The 26,266-nt window shown below is 36.0% G+C and overlaps 1 pseudogene; it reads left to right on the forward strand.

Annotated features, from left to right (window-relative positions):
- The first annotated feature begins 18,665 nt into the window (after positions 1-18,665).
- LOC113361029 lies at positions 18,666-22,189 on the forward strand (annotated as a pseudogene).
- The last annotated feature ends 4,077 nt before the right edge of the window (positions 22,190-26,266 follow it).

Here is a 26,266-nt window from a genome sequence, read left to right on the forward strand (position 1 = left end):
ATATTTGTGTGAAGCTGTTGAAACCTCTACACTTTGTCTTTTGGGTTGATCCTCAACTCTTTAGATTGTTAGTGTATGGTGAATTTTTGTATATAATCCAGTAGATAAAATTTCTTAAAAACCTTTTTGTTCCTTTTGTATATATTTTTCTAATCCAATATGATCTCGGCTGACATATGTTGGATTCTTGCCTTGAATAACGGATTTCTAATATTGCTTTCGCCGAAATCGGGTATTCTCTTTCCTTTTTCTCTACTCAACATGATCCTCTTCATATGTTGTATTATAATTTTGTTCATATTTGAAACATTGAGGACAATGTTTATGTTTAGTTTAGGGGGTGAAAAGTAGATACTTTGATAATATGCCATAATTGAAAACAAGAACTCCTTCTTTTTGAAAAAAAATGAAAAATGAAAATAAAAAATAAAAAATTGAAAAAAAACATAAAAATGGAGCTCATTTACCTTGAAATGTTGACTCTTGTGCAAATATGTAATTATTAGGAGTCTTAGTCTAGATATTAGGCACCCGATTCTAGCACAATTCACATAGTGATAAGAAATTTGCACGCGCACGATCTACCAATAAATGTATAGCCTCGATCTTCAAGGTGTTTGATAGGAAGTCACGATTGCCAATCACTTTAGAATACTGAACGAAACTTGACTAGCTTGTTCTTTGGTTGGTTGGGATAGAAGGTGGAGGTACATTAAGAAAGACAACCATCGAATTTAACTGGGTGCATCAAAAAGGGCTACCACTTGCAAAGTGTCATGTAATCTTTTGTTCCTTTTGTATGTGTATCAAAAGAGTTTCAAGTTTCTTGTGCAAAAAATAAAAAAATAAAAAAAAATAAAAAAAAATAAAAAAAAAAATAAAAAAAAATAAAAAAAAACGATGTATATATTCAGGAAAAGAAATATCAGAAAAATACAAAAAAATCAAGTATTTATCAATTCCATTCTCTCTTGTTCCAAAAATAAAAGAGAGTAGTCAATGTAAATAAGAGTCATGTAAATAGTCATCTTTTGTGTTTCATTGTAATAAGCAAGGAAGGGTGTATGCCATTGATGTACAACGCGAGTAATTGTGAAACACCTCCAACTCATTTACAATTCTCGTAAAGTCCGGACAGCTAGCTAGATTTCGACCTTGGTTCTTAGCCTGAGAAACTATCTCTTGGTGATTAGTAGTCATAACATCCGATCTTTCTTTACACATGTGTAGATACACTTTACACTCTTATCACATGTCCTTATTTGTTATCAGTGCTAGGATTGTTCCTTCGATAGCTAGATTGACATCTCCATTTTGCTGTGAGCTTAACTGACTTGCACATGTCATATTTGATGGAATCTGAGCTTATATTTTGACCTAGAACTTTGTAGGTACGTTCTAATCAAACCTTCACGAGACTTCAACTCGTCCACTAGGGACACTTAGTGGTTTAAAAGGCTTAGTGCATACGCTAAATGCATTCGAGAGACCAGCGACAGTGGTATAGGTAGGATTTCCTTAGTTTTGTTTTACTTGAGGACAAGTAAAATTCAGGTTTGGGGGTATTTGATGAGTGCTAAAAAGTGCATATTTCTATATATTTTTCTTGGCATTTAACTCATCTTTTGTGCATTAATTCTACATTTTATCCCATATTCTGTGTTTTCGTTGTTTTCAAGAATAAATACTTTTCTTAATTAATTTTGCATTTTTAGGTACTAAATAAAGTCTGGTTAACTCACGGAGCGAAAAGAACAAAGGAACGGCAAAGACTCTCGCTAGGAGGAAGCGAAGAATGATGTTTGCAAGAGCCGGATCAACGAGAAGTGGGCTTGAAGAGGAAGAATTGCTCTTAAAGAAGATATGGGCTTGGCATACTCAAGGCCCAAAACCCTTACCCAAATCCATTTCCATTATCCATACCCATTTCCATGAGAGCCGTCAGATTGGATCCATCTCATCGTCCAACGGTCGCCTCATCATTGTGCATCAAACTCCGAAGATCCCGTCAAACACCATAGTACCTAACTCCATCTGAAGCCGTCAATTTTGTTGTATCCCATAATCCAACGGTCGCTACATACCTCTCCATCGTAGCCGCTCGATTCAATCTATATGGGATCATCCAACGCTCTTTACTTGATGTTCATCAAAGTTCGCTACACCCGCTCAACACCCTAGCAACCGAACCCTTATACCCCAAAACAAACAGCCCCTAACCCATTCTTCTCTCGAGCTCTTCTTCCCCTTCTTCCCAAAAATTTGCAGAGCTCTGCAACTCCATCACCTCCACCAGCTACACCTTCTTCTCGAACCACACCACCACCACAACCACCCGACAACACCTCAAACCCATCTCCCTAGCCTAGTTATTTTCCCCATCTCACAACCACTGAAACCCTAGGTTTTGGGGTGAGTAAAATAACTCGAACTAGGGAACAATTAGAGCATCAAAGGCACCAGGAGAAGCAGAGAAGACATGGGTCGATGCTAATTGAGGAGATTTGTCACATCAAGGTAAGAAAAAAAAACCCAAACCCTAATTTCAGTTAATTTGGGGATTTTCGAGAAAACCCTAATTACTGCTAGGGAGAGCATGAGGAAGAACAGTGGCAACATGGGTATGATTAAATTAGTCGAATTAGGTGAGAAACCCTAATTTTGTCACTGTTCAATTTGGGGATTTGGGGGAATTTTTCTGTAAACCCTAATTTGGGTGTCTGGGTATAAAAAGGGGACTGTGGGTGTGAAATTGGCTTATGCTGGACTAGCCAGTGTCCAGAACTTTGCTGTTCTGTATATGTTCTATTCTTGGTATTCACTGTGTAATGTTCATGTTCTGTTTATGTTTAATTTTTGAATTCATGTTTCAATTATCTTGTATGATGTATGTTAGTGTTAGCATGTTAGTCATGAGCTAAGTCTCACTAGCTGAGGCTCAGATGAAGCTTTAGTGGACTGTTAGGTAGTGGAATGTTAGGTTAGAAGCCTTAGTGCCTGTTTTGCTTGTGCAATGGGAAGAAATTAGTGCTCTGGTATGCCTGTGATTGACTGTGCTGTCAAAAGACAGTCAATACTAGGGGCATATCAGTGAGCAAGCTGATTTTCCTCCCATTCTAGATGTATGCATAGGATGTTCAATTCAACCTAGAACTACACTATCTGGCTAGGTCACAAGGGTGGATTCAAAGACTTAGCTTTTACCTCCACTGTTACCATTTGTTTCATTGCTGCTCCCTTGCCTTAGGCTAACTGCCTTTGTGCCTCATTGCCACTGATTTTTGCTTCTTTCCCATGATCATTGTTAGTTTGTTTCACTGCCATTGTTAATCCTTTAGTTATTGTTCCCTATTCTTCCCTGTTCCTCATCTCTGTCTGTGTTCTCTTTTATTCTCTTTCTTTTGCTATCTTTTGCTCTTCTAGTTTCTCTGTTTTGCTCCCCATTAGTCCATTGAAGCTCACTGTGGCCTAAGTGCATTGATCATTAAGAGACCAGTCCAGTTCACTGTGGACTCATTCAAAAACCAAACTGATAGCTCTATCAAGCCCAGCTCACAGTTCACTTTCCAAGCTAAGTCCTGTCACTGTCAAGCCCAGATCCTCATACAAGCCAACTGAGCCCAAAGCTCACTTCAACACTGAGCCCAAGTTCAGTTCATTGAAACCAAAGGCTAAAAGCCCAGGTTCATAGCTAAAAAGCCTAGCTCCAGCTAAGGCCCAAATCATACCAAAAGCCCAGGTTCAAAGTCCAGGTTAAGGCCTAAAGCCTAGTTCATAGCTCAGAAGCCTAGCTAATCTAAAGGCCTAGCCAACTGAGCCCAAGGCTCAGTTCATTCCAAAAACCTAAGGCCCAGTTCACTGTTACCAAGCCCAGTTCACATCAAAAGACCAAAAGCCCACTGAGCCCAAAACCATTTCATTGTTTCAAAAACCCAAGCCCAGTTCACAATTGAACTGTTAAGCCCAAGTTCACAGTTCATTCCAAAATCATTCAAAGGCCCAAGGCCTAAAGCACTTCATCATTACAAACAAACCCACTAAGCCCAAAGCACAATTAGAAGCCCAATAGCAATTTAGAGCCCAAATAGCTAGAAACTCCAAACACCCCCAGTCTCTGTGGATCGACCCGTACTTGCACGAGCTACAACTGACGACCGTGCACTTGCGGTATTACTGTAGGCCCGCGTTTCATTTCGCTTCAATTTTATACGCTTTCCCGGGCCCACTAGTCAACAGCAGCAGTGAGGTATCGTTATTTACAGCAGTGGTATTCTATCGTTCTTCTCTGGACGCTTAAAGAGGGTCGTAGTTTCACTGTATTATATTTTTCACTCTTTTAATCATATTTTGAGCATCAAGTATGTATTTTGAGAACATGATTATTATGAGTAGCTAAACCCCAATACTGGGATGATGGAGGAAGCTGTTTTTCAGCCATGTGGTTATTTAAATAATTCTTAATTCACTTTTTGCACCGATTTTAATTGATTTATGATTTCAATTAATTACTTGTGATTTTGTATGATGGAACATGCTTAGTCCTAGGGATTCTTGATGTGCCATGCTTATCATATACAAGTAATATTTTATGGAATCTAATTTGGCAAAGATAGAGTTAATACTTGTTTTATTTTGAGCTATAATCGCCTAGAATTATTTTCTGAGCCACTTGAATATGAAACACATTGGAATCCTGAGTCCTGGTTCCTCTTGATCTTGTGACATATTGTGTATATATTTTTGTTTTAAAAATCTTTTCAAGTCCGAGTAACGAACTCTTATTTACCGCAATCGAAGTACTACAACATATACACGTTTAGGTATGGTTACCCATATCTAAATAAAGGTATATTTCATTTGTGTGTAACAAGATAAAACCATCTAACGGTAGAGAGATATTGCTTTGGTTTTAATCAAACTTAGCTTGAATCTTAAATCAGGTTTTCGTCTAATGGTGAATATTGATTGCTTTGTTTCAAAGCTATCAAACCCTGATTAAAGACTATATAAGGGAGAACTCTAGCAACTGGGAAACCTAATCCCAACACCTCATGTGTGATACTAGTTGCGTACTAGAGTCGATTCTCCTTTAACTTATGTTTTTCCTAAAACCGTTATAGGTTAACGACTTAAAGAATTCATTGGGGTTCTGAAGCCAGACCAAACTATTTTCTTTGTAGTTGCATGTTCTGATCTTAGTTGTTCTATCGTATTGAGTCCTATCTTCTCTAAGATTGGCTCGAGATTTATCTCCGATAGGTAACATATAAAAAGTAATCACAAAGCTATTCGTCTCATTCTTTGTGATTCCACAATAACTTGTTCTACTACTATATAGTTAAGTTATTGTAAGGTGATTGATATTTATAGGTTGTTCTTTGGGAATATAAGACCGGATTATCAATTGGTTCATGTTCACCTTGATTTATCAAAAGACGGAACAAAAACTTCGTAGGTATTTCTGTGGGGAACAAATTTATCTATCAGAATAGATTTTTCTGTGGGATACAGATTTGTTTATAAAGTCTTTGACTTTGGGTCGTAGAAACTCTTATTTGTGGGTGATATCAGCTAAGGGAATCAGACTTTTCAAATAATATGTATTCTGTGAGTTCTTCGTTACTCTCTCTCTACCTTTTTTGTTTGCTTTCTCATTGAGAACATTGTTTGATCATAAGTAGTAGTCTCACTCTCATCTTGTACCCCCAAAAATCTTATTTATAAGTGAAAAATGTAATCTTGGTGTGTTAGCTGCTAATCCCCAAGATATAAAATAATTGGGCGCTTAAATGAGGATATCCTCACTATATTTCTCTCAAATCACTCACTCGGTTTGATGAATACACTTATACAAATGGTGCATTGACTAGCAGTTATAATGTTATGTAAAATTATCCTCCGGTTCTTCTAAAACTAGATAACACTAGTCTACAAATTTTAATTTCTCGGCAAACAATTTAAGAAAAAAGTACTTGCCTTGATTTACCTTCACTAGAGTTTCTGGTACCAACTGTACCGTTTTTTTTTACCAATAGGAGTTGTGACTAGTAAAACCCATCTTGTAATTATTTACTCTTTCAGCTGCATAGTGTTTAAAACGTACTAGTGTTTGGTTTCGGTTTGTACCATATACATGTTTAAATGGTGAATTTTTTCTTTCGCAAGGAGAAATCACTTTCAATCTTTTTCATGGATGACATTGACAGTATTGGATCTGCTAGCACGGAATCTGGAACTCGTAATGAAGTGCAGAAACATCGAACCTGACAAACAAGCTTGATCGGGTAAGTGTATGAGTATATTTATATATGATTGGTTTTTCGAAGTGGGATTATTGGCATTGATTTAATATTATTCTCTCAGGAAATTCATGGCATGAGGGCTCAACTGGAAGCAGCAAAGTATGATGTGATTAAGTATGGCATTGGTACACCGTACACTCGTCTCCACGGTTGGTATTGCATTGGTATACTCGTCTATCTCTATGGTTGGTTGTCAGTAACTTAACTTAGGAATTAGAAAGTGGACGAATTCTGAGATCTTCGTGAGTAGTCCAAACATGGAAGCATGTTCTTAAAAGGTAGCAGTTGATTCTCTTCTAAAGATTATGGTCCTTGATGAAAAGACGAGGGTACCTAAATATACATCAAACTAAAACTTTTCCTACCTATAAGTCCTTTCTCCGAAAGTGATTGTCTATGGACTGAGTTGAGACAATACAACTAATCGGATCACACTTCGTGTGATCTGAAAAAGCGGGGGTCTAACAACACCACCCAATATTTCTCTTAGCAATCTGTATGGACAAACTCCGAAATACTTTCTAGAGAATCAACTATACAGTCAGACTCAATCTAGGTAAAATTATCTCAAGGAGTTAATATCTCTCTCTTATTTTGATTTACTCGAGCTAATAGAAATCAGCGAGTCTTTAATCAAACAAAAGAAATAACTTGGATGGTACCAAAGACTAATATCCAAGGATCAATCAATGACAATCAACAACCAAAGGTTGGATTACTCTAATTTATGATCTAACGCACAACCTGTATTATTTCAATTATAAAGATAAAACAATATAATGTGGAAACTGAAATAACACAAACACCAGAAATTTTGTTAACGAGGAAACCGCAAATGCAGAAAAACCCTGGGATCTAGTCCAGATTGAACACACACTTTATTAAGCCGCTACAGACACCAGCCTACTCCAAGCTAACTTAGGACTGGACTGTAGTTGAACCCCAATCAGTCTACCACTGATCCAAGGTACATTTGTACTCCCTACGCCTCTGATCCTAGCAGGATACTACGCACTTGATTACCTTAGCTGATTTGACCCACAACTAAGAGTTGCTACGACCCACAATCGCAGGCTTTAACAATAAACAAATATGTCTCACACAGCCAAGTCTATCAAAGGATCAATCTGTCTCCCACTGAAAAACCCTAATGTTTTTGTTCCGTATTTTGATAATAATCAAGGTGAACATGAACCAATTGATAATCCGGTCTTATATTCTCGAAGAACATCCTAGATAAATCAATCACCTCACGACAATCTTAATCGTATGGTAGTGAAACAAGATGTTGCAGAATCACAAACAATGAGACGAAGATGTTTGTGACTACTTTTTATATCTTGCCTATCGGAGATATTAGTCTCAAGCCAATCAATCTGATTGTACTCGTACAATATAAGATGCAAGATCAGATCACACAACTACGATAAAAGTAGTATCGGTCTGGCTTCACAATCCCAATGAAGTCTTTATGTCGTTAACCTGGTTTTAGAAGAAGAAAACCAAAGGTTAAAGGAGAAACAACTCTAGCACGCAAACTAGTATCACACGTGAGGTGTGGACATTAGTTTTGCAGAGTTGCTAGATGTCCCCTTATATAGTTTTTTAAATCAGGGTTTCGCCTTGGTCACAAAGAAAATAATATCCACCGTTAGATGAAAACCTGATTTAGATTCAAGCTAATATTTCTCAACTGTTAGATCTAAAACTTAGCTTGTTATACACAAATGAAATGCACGCTTTTAGGTTTGTTAACCGTACCCAAACATGTACATTGTTGGTTCAACAATAGTTAACCAAAAGGTTAGCCATATGAGCATTTCATACCAACCATATTCTTCTTCACCATAACTAGTTGAAATGACTCAAATGAACTAGTTAGAGAGTTTTTCAATTGCAAGGAAATCTTATGTACTATACAAGACACAATTGAAGCAAAGATGATTTGATTCACTCGAATCGGTTCATGAACTTTATAGCCACGGTTTGCAAATTTCATTCCTTAGTCTTTATAAGTTTAAGTTCAGAAATTATCTTCAGATATATACCTTCTTAAGTTCGCACACTAGGTTCGCGGACTTAAGCAACCGGGCAGAGTTTACAAACTCCAGCAGAAAATATCGCAAAGACTTTCCGCCGGTTCGCAGACTGGGTTCCCGGACTGGTACTCATGCAGCAAGCTCGTCAAATCCAACAAAATTTCTCGGGATGAGAAGTTCGGCAGTTTGCGGGCTTGGCAACAATCCATTCTTCCGGTTTCTCTTGATCAAAAAAGTTCACAAACTTTGGATCAAGGGACAGGACTTATGCACATATGTGTTTCCACAACAATACTTATGTCCATCATTGGTTATGTAATCTAAACTCTCATTCCAACCATTGAAACATTCTTAGAGGACGTTATGTAGTTGTTACACCATTTCTCGTCAAAGCAATTTTCAAAGTGATGGAAACATATCATGACTTACGTCAGTAGGTAAAGATAAATGGTCGAAGCTAAATGCTTACTAACACATATTTCGAGATATAGATAGGCGAGGTATACTCGGCTCGAAATACCAAATGTGTATAATTTAAGTCTATATATAGCATACAACTTTTTGTCTCAATAAGTAGGAGATAGAGTAGATAGACTTTTGAGTGACAGATAAGTTCAAGTCTTCACATACCTTTTTGTCGAGAAGTTCCATCGGTTCCTTTAGTAGTTCTTCTTCTTGTATGATGAATCGCCATGAAGTCCTTGAACTCAACTACACTTTCTATCCTAGTATGAGACTTAGCTATAGTAGACTATAAATCAAGACTTATAGTTTTGATCACTAACATTGACAAACATGCTTGAGATAGCAACGCATGCGAGTTCGACCGAGCAATGCTCTAACATGATCGTGTATGGATACGAGATCGAGACAATATAACAATGAAGTATGTTTACTTGATAAAAAGTTTCAGACTTAACCAAACACAATAAGATTCACTTATCAAGTATATAGGAATTAACGTTTGTGTGATTTACTTTAATTACAATAAAACAATTATAATGCGGAAAATAAAAGTAAATGACACAGCAAGATTTTGTTAACGAGGAAACCACAAATGCAGAAAAACCTCGGGACCTAGTCCAGAATTGAATACTCTCAGGATTAAGCCGCTACACAAAATTACACCAACTTCATATAGTTGAGACCAAGCAACTAAACCTACAGTTCACCTAGTTCCCTCTGTATTCCCACGCCTCCAACTTATAAATAAGTCATGTACTTGGATCAATTCTTTTGGTTCGTATTCCAAACAGTAAAGGAACAACAAATCTGTTTGGTATCAACTCTCTTCAACCAAGTGATATGAGTCGGACAAAGGCTCTTCTATTTATCTTAACATAAACTCCTTCGTCAGGTCCTTATATCTATCTTATGTTCAATTACCAAAGTAATCGTTAAGATTTTGCAATCAACACTCTTAATCCAAAGAATTGTGTTGATGCCGATCTACTCAATTAATCAATCCAATTCTATCACAAGGATAAACCGATTATTAATTAGATCCTCTTTTTATCGAAACAAGTATTGTGCACACCAAAGATTATGAACTCACAAATCAGAAATCTTCAATATCTTCTTCGTATTCAAATCTTCTTATATCTTCAATAAAAACCTGCACACAATCACTTGAATCTCTTGTGATCAATCACGCACAGAGCGGAGTCTGTTAACAATGGATTATCACAAGATCGTCTTTAGAACTAACAACAGTCTAAAGATCCCTGTCGAGACTATGAACTAGTTTGAGTGAATCTTATATCATAAGAGAATATTCTCAAGCATAAACAAACTAGTTGCAATCAAAGTTCAACCACCTTTAGTCAATCAAATCAATGAAAACAAAAGATAAACCACAATTATCTAGTTTCCCACCAACGGTACTGACTAGTGCTTCTCAATCCCAAAGAAGACTTTAAACTGAGCGGCCGTAAGAGATTTCTCCTAATTAGGTTACTCTCCTCTTCGAATAGGCGGCTTCACCAGTAGCAGCACAACTGGTAGGTTCGGAAACCTACAATAATACGGCAAGTGCACAATGTCTAACTAGTAGGTAATGAAAAATACAGGTCGTTCCCACGAGGAGTGTGAAAATACTACTACTAACTAATACCAAAAACTAACAAATCAGTAAGGTGATGTTTGACAATTTTTTCAGATATTCGGGACAAAATGAAATAATAAATAATTCTAACAATAAACAAAATGGGTAACTGGTTGTTAAGGTTTTCGATTTCCACCAATTCAATCATATAAACTCGACTAATATCTATTTATTACTCAAGACAAATTTCGAAATCAATCTCATGTCTCGGAAGATAATATGTTTAAATTCTAAAATATGGTTTATCCGCTGTAATTTCCTTCGCTTCATGGTTAATGATTCTAAAGTATTACATATCAATCCTAAAGCATATTGCGTCAAAGAATTTAACCAAGCACGCTATATCAATTGAAAAGTATAAGTAATCAAGAAAATCACATAATCGATTAAACACCAAGCTATATGAAGAGAAATCACTAATCAATGAATCTTTATTAGAAATATCATCGTAGAGTTCATATAAATAAATTGGCTTAAATATAAACCCAAATACACCAAACCCTTGTCGCCCCTTCTCTCTGTCAACGGCTTTGCGGCCGCCTCCCCCTTTTTCATTTTGAAACAACACATAAATATAGCCCACAGATGAATTCACGTCGCCGCCACATCACCTCCCAATAGAAGTCTGCCACATGTCATGAAATACAAACCGCCCAATAACATTGTGTCGCGTGTCGTAATATAACGAAACATTGTAAAGTATCAGCGAATATCCACTTTCCATAGTATATGAAACCACCAGGAAATGAATAAATATCAGTTAAAAAGAATGATATTTTCTTGCATGTGCTGGGCACACCTTAATTGTATTTGCACAAATGACGTCATTTGGTCTCAAACATTCCTTCATATTCTTTATATATATATAGTAAGAGAACTTATGTAAGGACAAGATATGTTAATCTTTCCTTTTTCTTCATTTGCACTTCATTTGCACGTGGTCATGGAGGTGATATTCTTCCATTCTTATGCTAACAATAATAAAGTCACTCTTGACCAGTCTTAGGTGGCATTAGTGTGCTGACATCGACTCGCTTCACCATGCATTAATTGAAGAGCAAATTAAAACTTGTCTGCCCATTGTGACCTGATAGACGCATTTATGTGTCTAATATGTCTCAATTGTATGTATTGTTAGTGCTCGATTTTGTATTTATTTTGTTATTTTATGTCTTTGTAGGTATTTATAGAGAAATAAGCTCTTGCAGCAAAAATTGGCTCGAAAAATGGTGTTTTACACCCCAGGATAAAGTACTAAAGGCACCCCAGAAATGCACCGGAAGCACCCCAAAAATGTGCCGGAGAAACCCCAGAAAAATTACTATTTACGCCCAAAAATTACTATTTGCACCCCATAAGGCAAGTGCTAAAGTGAAACCCGTACAGGATTAGGGGGAGGACATCTTCTTCTCAAATTCAAAACCAATTTTGGCGGGAAAACATTTCACTTCACTGGAAGAATTTCGATCGAATGTTTGGAGGAGTTTTTGTGTGATTCAATCGCTGAAACTTCATGGGTAGTTGTGATATGTCCTAATAGAGCAAATATGGGTGTTTGTTTCGATCAAATTTGGCTGGATAACTTGGTTTAATCCAAACAGGGAGTTGGAGGAAAAACATGAGCTTGCACGAGTTGTGAGGAATTTAAACGTGTACTGCACGTGTTTGGAAGAGTTGATCGATATTCTGGAGCGTGAAGAAGGTATAGAAGGAAAGAAATACAGCTGCAGACGCGTAGGAAAACGATTTTTGGAAACAATATATTTTCGAGAATAAAAGAAATAATGGGATTAAATAAAGAGACTTTGGAAGATTCAATGTCGCAATGATGTATAAATAGGTTCCTAGGATCATATAGAAGGGGGAGGGGAGAGTTTGGGGTCGAGAGGAGAGCTCAGGAAGCGTGAATCAAGAGTTTTCAGAACTTTGTTGTTGCTTCTCGTGAAGAACAGGGAAACAACGACGGTTTCTTCATCCGTCGTAACGGTTTCTTCAAATGCTTGTCACAGTTTCTTCAACTGGTTTGCAACATTTATCTTCATTGTAACAGTTTTTTCATCCTCTTCTGCAACATTTATCTTCATATTTGTAACGATTATCTTCATCATAACACGCATGTGCTGTTGCAGATTTCCTGATTCACTATTTTCTCTTCTTGTAAACACTTTTCGAGCCATGAATACATATTTTGAGTGTGTTTCCAACATGATGAGCTAAACCCAATCTTCCGGGGCGATGCAGGAAGCCATCATTCCAAAATTTATGTGGTACAATTTATTTGAATTTATTTATGCAATTCTTTTATGATTATTTGCACCGAATGAAAATTGAGTAATGATTTTTATTAATTAGTTGTGTTTTCTCTTGATGAAGTATGCTTAGTTTAGGGATTTTGATTCTTCATTCTTGCGATTAACAATTGATGTTTTGAAAATCTAATTTAGGCAATGATTAGAATCACAATTTCTTTTGATTGGAGTTATATTGTCTAGAATTGCATGATAAAATTAACATTAAATTACATGAATTTTGGTGAATGGTGAAATCCTGAACCCCGGTCTCTCTAATATAATCAGTTTTAATTTTCTTTATTTTCTTTAGTTTTAAAATTTAAATCTAAAAGCACAACCTTCATAAGTATTGAACGAATTCTATTATTTATTACTACAATAACTTTGAAATTACATCATGACCTTGGCTGAGAAATAATTCTATACTGCTGATATATGTGGAGATAGGAGGACAACATAATAAGTGTTGCTGATATATAGAAGCATAATAAGTGTTGTTGATATATAGAAATACCGGGCCAGCATAATAAGTGCTGCTGATATATAGAAATACCAGGCCAACATATTTGATCATTGTGGTTGCTGATACATGGAAATACCAGACCAACCCCATTTCATCATTGTGGTTGCTGATACATGGAAATACCAGGCCAACCACATTCCTCATTGTGGTTGCTGATATATGGAAATACCAGGCCAACCATATTTTGCAATTTTCGTCACAAACACCATTAAGTCTCACATTATGTTGTTTATTCGCTGGATGATCGAATTCACTTGTACTTTCTACAAAAGCACTAAAATAATATTAGTAACTAAAATATTGTATCATAGCTAATATAAATATGGGTATAAAATGTAGCATATACATGCTTATCAACAACAAGAGGTAGTTTGCTGTTACGAATGATTAATTTTGTTGGGTTGGTTTCTCTGAGTATGACATGTTTTTTATTTTTAGGTTAATATCTTTTTGATGTTGGTATCTTATTTCTGAGACCTTGCCAGTGGAGAATCTCATTTCAGTTTGATACATGTATGCTCTCAAGCTGGTTATGCTTGAGAAACAATAGTTTTCTCCAGTATTTCTGAAAGTACTCAGTACATTTGATAGCTGCATATATGACAGGAAATTTTTGATTTCAACTGAATGACATAGGATTGCTGCTTGTCTTGTGGGCTAAATAGTTCGTTTGTGTATGTGGATTATAGATATCCAATCACAATGTTTTGCAAATGGTTTTTCATTATCTATGGTTTATTTTTCGTATCCATGTTGATGTAATCAATGAACTGATTCTGTAAATGTTTTTGCTGCTGTTGTCTTGATGATGGGTCTATTAGACCACCTCCATGTGTATTACGTTCAACTAGTCATGTAACCTAGCATATATGGTCTGACATTCTACTCGTATTCTGAATGTAGTTATATACTTTCATGGACGTCGTCAATCTCTTCCAGATGGTCTCATGAGGGTCATTGATGTCATGGTTGATGGTAAGATCGATATTGCTGCTGGATAAGGGGTTTGTGCTTTTGCAGTCCTTCTCTCAAACTAGCTGGTGCCAAGGTCATAATGACTGAAAGTGTTGTTGAAATTTTTAGGAGGACTTGTATCACTTCTCTTTAAGAAACCTAGAACTTATTAATTAGCAGTTGAATCAGGTTTTATATGAAATTTAAATTTGAATTGTCATTTGAATCGGGTTTTATCAGTATGGACTAAATTTATGAGTACAATGAAACGTAATGGATCTACGATTTTGTATTAGATGAATCAGGTTTTATATGAAATTTGAATTTGAACCTTAATTTTCATTTTCATCTAAATTTTAGTGTATTTTGAGTTTCAATTTAATGTAATTTTAATTTGAATCAGAATTATTTCAGCCCAATCATAATGACAATACCCAGTCGGATCTGACATATTTTTTTAATATTAAAATAAATTAAATCTACGACGTGATACAGGTGTCGTGCATAGCGGCACTTTAAAAGCATCGTATTTTAGAGGCGAACTGAAAGTTTCGTTCCAAGAAAAGACATTGAATCTACGGCAGTTTCATAGTGTCTTATAACATGCTAAAACAACACTTTCTAACTATCTTAAAACGGCTGTTTTCCACTAGTGAAGTGCGTAGAGTCCTGCTGGATTCAGAGGCGTAAGGAACGCGACTGTACCTTAATCGGTGTGAAACTTGGTTAGGGCTCAACCACATTCTAGTCTGAAGTTAACTTGTAGGAGGCTAGTGTCTGTAGCGGCTTAATACAGTGTGGTGTTCAAAACTGGACGGACTAGGTCCCAGGGTTTTTCTGCATTTGCGGTTTCCTCGTTAACAAAACTTCTGGTATATATGTTTTTTCTTTTCCGCATTATATTTGTTTATATAATTGAAATATCACAGGTTGTGCGTAATTCAATCAATTGGTAAATCTAACCTTTGGTTGTTGATTGAAATTGGTTGACGCTTGGATATTGGTTTTTGATACCGTTCAAGTTATTTCTCATATCAATCAGGCTCACAGATTTCTATCTGTTCGATTGAAGATTGTATTGAGAAACGGAGATATAACTCTTGGATGTTTTTCCTTGATTGTGTATGACTGTCTAGTTGATTCTCTTAGAATTATATTTGAGTTAGTCCATACAGATTTCCGAACGAAATATTGGGTGTGGTTGTTAGACCTCCGCTTTTTCAGCGACCGTAACTTAATCAGTGTTAGCTTGGTTAGGTCTCAACTACATTCAAATTCGAAGTTAACCTGTAATAGGCTAGAGTCTGTAACAAATTAATACAGTATGGTGTTCAAACCTGGACTATGTACTCGGGTTTTTATGCATTTGCGGTTTTCCCCGTTACAAAAAATTCTGGTGTCTGTGTTATTTCTTTTCCGCATTATATTTGTTACAGGTTGTGCGTAGTTCAATCACAGTTGATAAATCCTACCTTGTTTGTTGGATATAACTTGATTGAAACTTGGGCATAGGTCTTTGGTACCGTCCAAGTTATTTCTCATATTAATCAGGCTCACAGATTTCTATCTGTTCGATTTGATGATTGTATTTAGAAAGAGATAAAGCTCTTTAATATATTTCTTGATTGAGTCTTACTTTTAAGTTGGTGCTCTCGAAATTATATTGGAGTTTAGTCCATACAGATTGTTGAACGAATTATTGTGTGTGGTTGTTATACCCCAGCGTTTTCATATTGGATCTCAACTACATTCCAGTCCGAAGTCTGATAGTATGCTAGTGTCTGTAGTGGCTTAATATAGTGTGGTGTTCAAATCTGGATGAGGTTTGCCATTGCGGTTTTTTCTGCCGTTGTGGTTTCCTCGTTAACATAATTTATGGTGTCCCATGTTTTTCTTTTTATATATTTTATTGTTTATCTTTATAATTGGATTTTCAGAAGTTATACGTATTCAGTCCTAGTAGATATGTCCATCTAACTGTGATCGATTACGAGACTCGTTTCTTATAGAATTCGTATCTTGAAATATACATAACAAGTTTAATTACTTGGCAGATTTCTGATTAGATTATTTGGATAAGATTAGATTGATCTTGGATATTGATTTTTGAGATCGTCCAAGTACTCTTCTTAATAATCAGGTTCACGGACTCTTGCCTATATACATACTAATTGAGAAGAGGTTAGTGTTAGAGCATTGCTCGGTCGAACTCGCATGCGTTTCTATCTCAAGCATGTTTGTCAATATTAGTGATCAAAACTATATGTCTTGATTTCTAGTTTACTTATGACTAAGTCTCGTTCTAGGATAGTTAAGTGTAGTTGAAGCTCCAGACTCCATGGCGATCATCTTACTAAAAACGAAGAACTTTTCGAGGAACCGGTGGAACTTCATCCGACTAAAAGGTATGTGGAGACTTGAACTTATCTATCACTCAAAAGTCTATTCTATCTCCTACACTTGAGACAAAGTCGTTTAAGTATGATAGTTTTTATACATACACATTTTCTATTTCGAGCCGAGTTTACTCGCCTATCTTTTTCTCGAAATATGTGTTGGTAAGCTTTCTTTTTAACCATTTTCATCTTTACCCGTGACGAAAGTCATGATGACGTTTCAATCTTGAAAATAGATTTGATGACGATAGTCGTGAATAACGATTGTTATAACATTATAGAAGAATGTTTCAATGATTGAAATGTAGAGTTGAGATTACCATCTATGGATATAAACATATATAGTGTGTTCGAACATTAGTGTATAAATCCATGTACCGGAAGCCAAGTTCGTGCATATGTGTGCATGCGGTATTGGTGAAGGAGACGGGTTGAGTACGCGTACCCACGGAAGTTTTCATACCGAAAATTTCTACTGGAGTTTATAAGTTTGCAAACTAGTAAACCAGTCACCTTAGGTATGCGTACCCATAGAAGTTTTCGAACCGAAAATTTCTTCTGAGTTTATAAACTCAAATCCGGTAGCTAAGGTACGCATACTCAAGCTGGTGATATCTCAAATCGGTAGTTCATGAACTTAAAACAATAAATTATAAAGAATGCAATCTTTGAAAACCGTGGCTATATTGTTCAAGTGGATCAAACTGATTTTATTTCAATCGTGTCTATGAATAAAGGCCTAAGTAATTGAACAAATCTTCAACTAGTTCTTATGAGCACTAAACCAAATATGGGGTTTAGCAACTCAGATTTGGTGCAAAAAATTAGCAACAGTTTCTTACAGTTGCGATTCGCAACTAAATCCAGTTTTGCGTGTGTGGAAAACTAGTGTGGTTGCCTACACTTTTTAGCTGACTCGGTCTAGTTGGCTATTCAGCCCAATCAGATCAAAACTGACTCGGCATAACATTATTATCACTTCACTTCTTCTTTATCGAAAAAATCTCATCCTCAGTTCCTCACTTCACTTCTTCTTCATTCTTTCTCCAGCAAACCCTAGCTATGAAGCTGCCTTCATTCACCACCACCACCATTGAATCTCTTTTCTTTTATTGTCTCTATACGAAAAGATTGTTGAATCTGTAGATCTAATCTTTCTCAAGTGAAAACCCTAACACCGTTGTTGAGGACGATTTGAATCACAAAAAAAAGTGCAGCTGAGGAGTTATTCGATACTATAAGGTTAGGGTTTTCTTATAACCGATATATTTCTTAAAATTCCTAGTTTTGATTTGGCTGATTTAGTATACGCCTCTTTATTGCAGTGTGGTTAGGTTTTTGAATCTCACGGGGAGTCATCTTCACCAAATCATACTTTGTAAGAAACAACAAAGTTTCAATTCGAGTATTAATGTTTGATTATTGGTTTTGGAGATTGTTTATTAGCATGTTTTAGGGCTTTTCTTTTGTTTTTATGACTTAATTTTTTTGTTTTATGAGATTGATGATTTTTGGTAGGATTTATGGAATATGTTATGATGAGGTATACAACTGGTGCTTTAATTAATCTTCTTATCTCTTTCACAAAATCAAAATGTTTTTTTGATTTTGATTCTCCTCTGGTTTTCTTTTTTTAGATCCAGGTTCTTATTCTCTTGGAGTTGAGCATTCTCTATGAGCCTTATTAGACATAATTGATATGTGTTATTTCTGAAACTTGCTTACAATTTGCTTCGAAATATTTCTTTTTGGTTTGTAAAAGAATCGCATATTTCTGAAATTTATATAGGATTTAAGATATATTGATTTGATTTGGGGGCATCCTTGAGCTGTGCCCTTGGATCCCTATCCATCTAGTCTAGTACTTAACAAGTGGAGTGTTGCTGACTATTTCCAACGGTAAAAATAAAGCTTTATCGCGCACAAAAAACAAAAAACAAAAAAACTATTGTATTTCATTTCTCACGCCAGCAGTGTAAATTGTGAAACATATTTCAGCTCAATCGAAGAAAAAATTACAAGATAATGATGAAGAGTAACAATCCTCGGGTGATTCTGCTGTTACCATGTACACTATGTACCTTTATCACTTCCATCTGTAGTAGCAACATCAGATTCCTGCAAAGCTTACCCATCAAAATCATGTAAAACTTGGAACAGTGTTGATGAAGAATTAGTTCCAGAGAGAAGGGAAGTACATGGGAGGAGGAAGAATACTTGATATTAGCCATACTTATAGAACTACTATGCTTTTTTGGGGATCTACAAAAGGATTAATTCAATTTTGGATCTCTTGCTAATAGTTCCGAGATGAAGTTGCCTACTCATACAGGTACTCATGTTGATGCACCTGGTCATATTTTTGATCATTATTTTGATGCTGGGTTTGATGTTGATACACTTGATCTTGAGGTTCTCAATGGTATAAACCCCACCCTCACTCTCTTTATGTACTTTCTTGAGACAAAAAATGTTATCATTGATGCTATTGACTTAATTGATAAAAGGTTCTGCTTTTAACATCATGATAATTTTGATTGGCCCAGCTGACAATCTTGTTTGTTGGTTTCACAGGTCCAGCATTCTTAGTGGATGTCCCAAGGAACAGTAATATAACCGGTAATTTTCGACACCCAAATCAACTTCTGTAAATTCAGTTTACCATGATTAATTGTCACTTTACATGTTTGTGAAAAGTAAAAAATTCTTTGGGTGCAGGCTAGATTACAGAACATTAGATAAAGCATCCTTTGGTTGACTTAAAATTTGTCAATTTTTTACTTGAATCCTACTACTATAGGATTTGAATCAAAACCATAGTTAGCAAGAATATGGTGCAGAAACTGGCTTTTTCTTGTTCAACCTTGGAGCCCAAAATCCTGTGGCAAATCCAAAACAATAGAACTGGAAAGTTACCTAAAAATCAGGACGCTGAAATCGCTTACAAACGGCATCTTTTGTTTGTTAACTAGTAGTTTAACCTTGGCCACCTTCTTGGTTCGCCAACAAATGCAAAAAAATTTTTAAACCAGTTGTAAGTGTATTTTATTTTCATTTAATGTGAAGTTTTATGTACTTCTTTATTGTTGGTGAAATCTTAATAATTCAATGGTTAATTAGCTCATAACAGTTTCTTGCATGTTACAGCTGAAGTTATGAAATCCTTACACATTCCTAAAGGAGTTAGGCGCGTGCTTTTCAGAACATTAAACACCGATAGGTACTTCATATTTTTTCTTATCACAATGTTGTCTAGGAACTTACCGATATTATCTGCATCATTTTGGAAGATGTTAATTTTCATACAAAATTCTGTGATGTAATTTTGGTAAAGTGACTATCTTGATTCATAATGTAATATATCAAACCTTTTAGTCGATTAAGAGGCTTTACTATCTTCCTGCTTGCTGTTTTCAATGACATTTGCTTTCCAGGATATAGTATAAACTATAAAGGCTATCCACATACCTAGTGGTGTAAAACTTCAGTACTCCCTTCAGCGAGAAAAAGTGAATGACTTAGACAATTGACATGCCCAAATCAAGAACTTTTTATTGGAAGAGCTAGTTTACTTGTTACATTCATGGTTGTATCACAAGAAGATTATCATATCTCCGTTTAGACGTTACAGTTTTGGATAAAATTCACATGGATTATTTCTGGCAATTGAAATATGAACCTCAGAGTTTGTGACATTATGCACGCACCGTTCTGTATCCTCCTCAGATCTTAGTGACCTGCTTTATTTAGTAACATCTGTATAATTAAGTCAATTCATTACCAATTACTGTTTGCAACTCAGGAAGCTAATGTGGAAAACAGAGTTTGACACAAGCTATGTTGGATTTATGAAGGATGGCGCAAAATGGCTGGTAGAGGATACTGACATCAAGCTATTAGATGTCCTGACGTTTTGGTAATTCTTTTTAAAACAATATATACATAACATTATATGGGATTTCATCTCTAAGATTTATTGCATCCAACATACTATTGTTCTTTAGTTTTTAGATTTTATACCAAAGAAACTATCTATTCTGTGTTGGTGCAAATGACCTCGTGAATTTACACTTGAGAGATGCAAAATTTCTTTTTGGAAGCAACCCCAATTCTAATAGTAGAAAACTAAGAAAAGAGGTTATTCAAAGCCAATATCTACGGATCACAAGGGGTTCAAATGCAGTTTCTGCAGTTGAAGGGGTACAAATGTAGTTTTTAGTTTTACTTAATATTATTTGATTAATTTTCTTACCTACATGCATGCACAGGGTTCTGAATCCAATGTTTTTTGTTTCTGATTCCGAGATTTAACTGGATTTTACCCACAAGTTGCTTCTGAATCCAATGGTATTTAGTCGTCTGAGTGTATATCATGAATCCATATGTTTATTGCAGGCTTTTGTGAAGTTTATCTAACCGATAGAAGTGGCATTTTCTTGCTTCGGTTAGTGTTTTTATCACCTTGCTTGGTGCTGACATCATGAGAATGAAATCTTTCGCCAAAGTTGAAGAGCTTGCGGAGACTCTGGTACGTAGTAGTGATTTTTTGCTTTAAATGAAGTTTCCTCGCTCGTTTGATATTGGTCTATTGCTATTCTTATTTGAGAAGTCGAAATCTATTTGATGAACAGGTGCATCCGTAAGACTTATCGCATGCAAAATTCTCAAATGGTATTCATCCATCCAGGCAATTTCTTTGTTTCTATGCAAAATGCTCCCTTTTATTATTCTAATATATTCCGTGATGTGAATTGGAAGTTGATTTGTTTCACTTTTTGTCTCAGTAGGTAAAAGATAACGGAGAAGAACACGAAGAGCATGGAACCCAAGAAGAAGAGGATGTTGAGGTCGATGTTAATTCTACAGATGGCGTTGTTCTTGTAAACAGTAATGAAGATGAAGAAGAGTGGGATACGACTAATGAGAGAACGTTATCATCTTAAAAGAAATTAGTTTGGCTAAATAGGTATGTGCATTTCTGAAGCTACTTTGAAACAGGCAAACAAATAATTTACGTTAGCTTTCGTTTTAGTTAACCTTTTTCATATCTATTAAACTTAGATGTGGAAGAAAAACAGTAGTCCTTGAGTTCTGAAATCACTTAGAAAGTGGGAAAAAATTTCTTTACCACTGATCTTTTTAGATAGCCTTTTTTAGTTTAAGTGTCAGTGAAAGCTGTTATTCACTTATACAATTCTTTTTGACAATGGCTTCTCTGATGGTGTACATGGGTTTTGCAGGTCGCAGATATGAGCAGTAAGTGCCACTATTTACAAGGTTGGATATGAAGCAACAAGAAGCTATACTTGTTTGAGAATGTAGGCAATGAATGTTGATCTTGTCTCCAGTCTTGTGCCTTTAAGGTTGTTTCTACTACTGCTATTACACTTCACATTACAACTGCAACTGCAGAATTTCTATATTCTGAAAACTTAGGAAACATTTATATATTTGTCAATGATGCTTGGTGTTTATAATTCAATGTATGAAATGACTATGTATTTCCTAAGTTACATCTCTTAGAAACTTATGGTTATATGCATTGAATGTTTTTACCTAAGAAGAGCTGAAGAATTTCACTGTAATTCTGCCTGAAATTGTTGCAGGGGAATGATTTTCAAAACAGAGGAACTGAAGAATTAAAAGTTGATTAAAAAGTAAATAAATAGTGGTTTTGACCGGTTATGTTGCAAACATTTCGCAACTGTCTGCAGCTTTTGCGACAAATTCACATTGCAACAGGTAATAACTGTTGCAATCGAAAATTCGCAACTGCTTATGAGCCGTTGCGAAAATTTTCATCATCGACTTTCGTAGCAAAGCTGAAATGTTGCGATCCCACTTCGCAACTACCAGCTACCGTTCTAATCACTAAAATTGGTGTAGTGGAGTCATTTGAACTAGTTATGAGAAAGATGAATACGGCTAATATGAAAGTGCTCATATGGCTAACCATTGGTCAACTATTTGTGAACCAACTAAGTGTACACGTTTAGGTACGGTTACTCAAACCTAAATGAATGCATTTCATTTGTGTGTGTGACAAGCTAAGTTTCGATCTAACGGTTGAAAGATATTAGCTTGGTTGAATCAGGTTTTTCATCTAACGGTGAATATTGAATGCTTTGTTACCAAGGTAACTTAGATTGCAAACCCTGGTTTGAAAACTATATAAAGGAGACATCTAGCATCTGCAAAAACTAATCCCCACACCTCCTGTGTGATACTAGTTGGTTTGTTAGAGTCGATTCTCCTTTAACCTTAGGTTTCTTCTCGAGACCCTGTAGGTTAACGACTGAAAGACTTCATTGAGATTGTAAAGCCAGACGAAACTACTTTTCTTGTATTTGAGCGATCTGATCTTCTCATTTTTTATCGTACGAGTTCAATTGAATAATTGGCTTGAGATTATATCTCCGATAGGGCAAGATAAAAAGAAATCACAAACATCTTCGTCTCATCGTTTGTGATTCCACAATATCTAGTTTCGCTACCATACGATTTAGATTATTGTGAGCTGATTGATAATACTAGGTTGTTCTTCGGGAATATAAGACCGGCTTATCAATTAGTTCTTGTTCACCTTGATTTATCAAAATAAGAAACAAAAACTCTTAGGTATTTCCTTGGGAGACAGATTTATTCAATTCTATAGACTTTTCTGTGTGAGACAGATTTGTCTATCAAGTCTTCGACTTTGGGTTGGAGCAACTCTTAGTTGTGGGTGAAATCAGCTAAGGGAATCAAGTGCGTAGTATCCTGTTGGCATCAGAGACGTAAGGAGCGCAACGCAACTGTACCTTGAATCACTGTGAGATTGATTAGGGTTCAACTACAGTCCAGAACGAAGTTAGTTTGTAGTAGGCTAGTGTCTGTAGCGGCTTAATACAGTGTGGTGTTCAAGCTGGACTAGGTCCCGGGGTTTTTTCGCATTTGCGGTTTCCTCGTTAACAAAATTTCTGGTGTCTGTGTTATTTCTATTCCGCATTATATTTTGTTATATAATTGAAATATCACAGGTTGTGCGTTGTATCGAACAATTGTGAAATCCAACCTTTGGTTGTTGATTGTAAATTGATTGATCCTTGGATATTGGTCTTTGGTACCATCCAAGTTTATATCTCTTGTACTTAATCAAGACTCAGATATTTGCTTGAGTAAGAATTAAATCAAGAGATAGAGATACAAAACTCTTTGATGTACTTTTCTATTGACTGAGTCTAACTGTCTAGTTGATTCTCATAGAAGTATGTTGGAGTTTGTCCATACAGATTTCTAATCGAAATATTGGGTGAGGTTGTTAGACCCCCACATTTTCAGTTAGAGATATAAAATTTATATACATATTGTCAAGGATTATTCAATTGGTCTACTTGCAAACGTATTAGGTTTTGTCCATACAGGTTTCCAAACGAAACATTTGATGGTGTACTTGGTACCCCTATGTTTGAAGATGCACCTCTAGTCTAAAATTGGGTGTTTCACATCAAGGTTAAATGGATACGAAATATAGACGACAAATCAAATTCTAGGTGTTTGGCCTTCGATGAAACTGATGATACTGAAAAATCTATTTTAAAAAAATTGAAGTGTTCTTTGCTTACTTTCATAGTTACACAAGTAGAGTGGTTTTAAATTTTAATATTGGAAATATCATCTGGAAGTGACTATAATAGAACCAAGTTATAACACAAATCACACATGCAAAGACTTCCATCCATTAAAATGATCCTGAAGATTGTTCAACACAAGTCTATATATATTAAGTTAGACATTTATCACATGTTCTTCAAGCTTAATTACATTAAAACTAAATGCGAATTTTTAGTTACAATCAAAGATTTCTATTGCCAAAGCTTAATTACCTAAAGCGTTTTGCTTCCAAAAAATTGGGAATTATAATACAAAGACGTTGAAAATCATAGGGATTGATGGATGTTATGAATAGTGCACATAGTTTTTTTTCCAAAAAAATTTGAGGGTTCGACGGCTGAATAAACATGCAGATCCAACGGATTAATTTCATTTCGGTCTTAAGTCCGCATCAATTTCAATATTGGTCTTTCTCCCTTGGGGGTGGGGGTGCGGGGATATATCAAATGAAGCTTAGAAATTTTGATTTCTTTTAAAGGTAAAATCATGTTATGACACATTTCATGTAATTGGTATTAATCGATCTTGAAAACGTGGGGTACCAAAATAAACCACCAACTTTTTCTTAGGAAACCTGTATGGATTAAACTCAAATATAATTATGAGAGATCAACTTAATAAATGTAAAACATGAGAGATATGAAGAGCTTATATCTCTTTATCTCATAATCATAATTTTAAAGAGACTAGTCCGTGAACCTGATTATACCGTGAGAGTACTTGGACGATTCCAAAGATCAATATCCAAGAATCAATCAGGTCATATCCAACAATTGCGATGGACTTATCTACTTGAAAATATTTCAACATACAACCTTTAATATTTCAATTATGAAGATAAACGATATAATGCGGAAAATAAATAACACAGACACCATAAATTTTTGTTAACGAAGATACTGCAAATGCAGAAAAACCCCGGGACCTAGTCCAAATTGAACACCAAACTGTATTAAGCCACTACAGACACTAACCTACTATCAAAACTTCGGACTGGAATGTAATTGAGACCAAATTTGTGACGGACCGGAAAATTACGCCTGGCGCGCCTGGGCGCGTAAGCCATAACTTCTACGATACGCCATGATGAGGCTACGATCCGAGCCTTAAAGCTAGGCAAATGCACGTTCATTTTCCCTTGCAAGCATGCTCGTGGATCATGATGCAACTATTTTAGCTTCCACACCAATCCAACTTACCTTTGTTCTGCAAAGGGTTCAAAGCCATAGAGGCTATGGCCGATGCATCTTGCATGCACCACTGGCTTCCGAGTGTTGTCCAGGCATAAGGCATGCTTGGACTTGCACATAAGCCATTGACGGCCTAATTCCATCTCCCTTAGGATCATGCAGGCTCCGCTACTTGCATACTGATATGAGTTACTTTCCTGGCCATGTCCAATGCACTATTGGTACATGCCTACGTCGAACGCCTTGATAGGAAGTATGAGCATCCAAGGAATGAAATTAAACTAGCCTCATCAAGTATGGACACAATCATCTCTTGCGTCGAGCTACCAAGCCAGATGATATGAGAGGCCAAAGTGCCGCAATCATCTCTAAATTAGATGATATGAGCGACAAAGTGATGGATCGGCAGTGCTGCAACTCATTGCGGATGCCTACGTACCTTTCCATACTCTAAGGGATCAATCACAGACCATAGTTCATCTCTGAGGGACAAAAACTAAAAACCAACTCGTTTGTGAGGCCGTGGCCAAGCATTAATGGTAATGGCCTAGCCTGTATAGGCCGTTCCGTCAAAATGTATCCAAGGAATGCATATTTGGCCCGCGACATGGTATAGTGATACCCATGCTTAATGATCTCCATTGGGAAGGCTATACATATATAAATGAGACCTAAGCATCATTTATACTCTTTCGGCTAAGTTATGAAGCTTACTTGGTGCATGGTCCGCATATGCACCTTCAACCAACTACCCCTCCCTATATATGTTAACTTGACATTTTTACAACTTGAATTGGAGGAGAAAAAATCATTC

The sequence above is a fragment of the Papaver somniferum genome, chromosome 3 (genome assembly GCF_003573695.1).
Source record: "Papaver somniferum cultivar HN1 chromosome 3, ASM357369v1, whole genome shotgun sequence".
NCBI classification, from domain to species: Eukaryota; Viridiplantae; Streptophyta; class Magnoliopsida; order Ranunculales; family Papaveraceae; genus Papaver; species Papaver somniferum.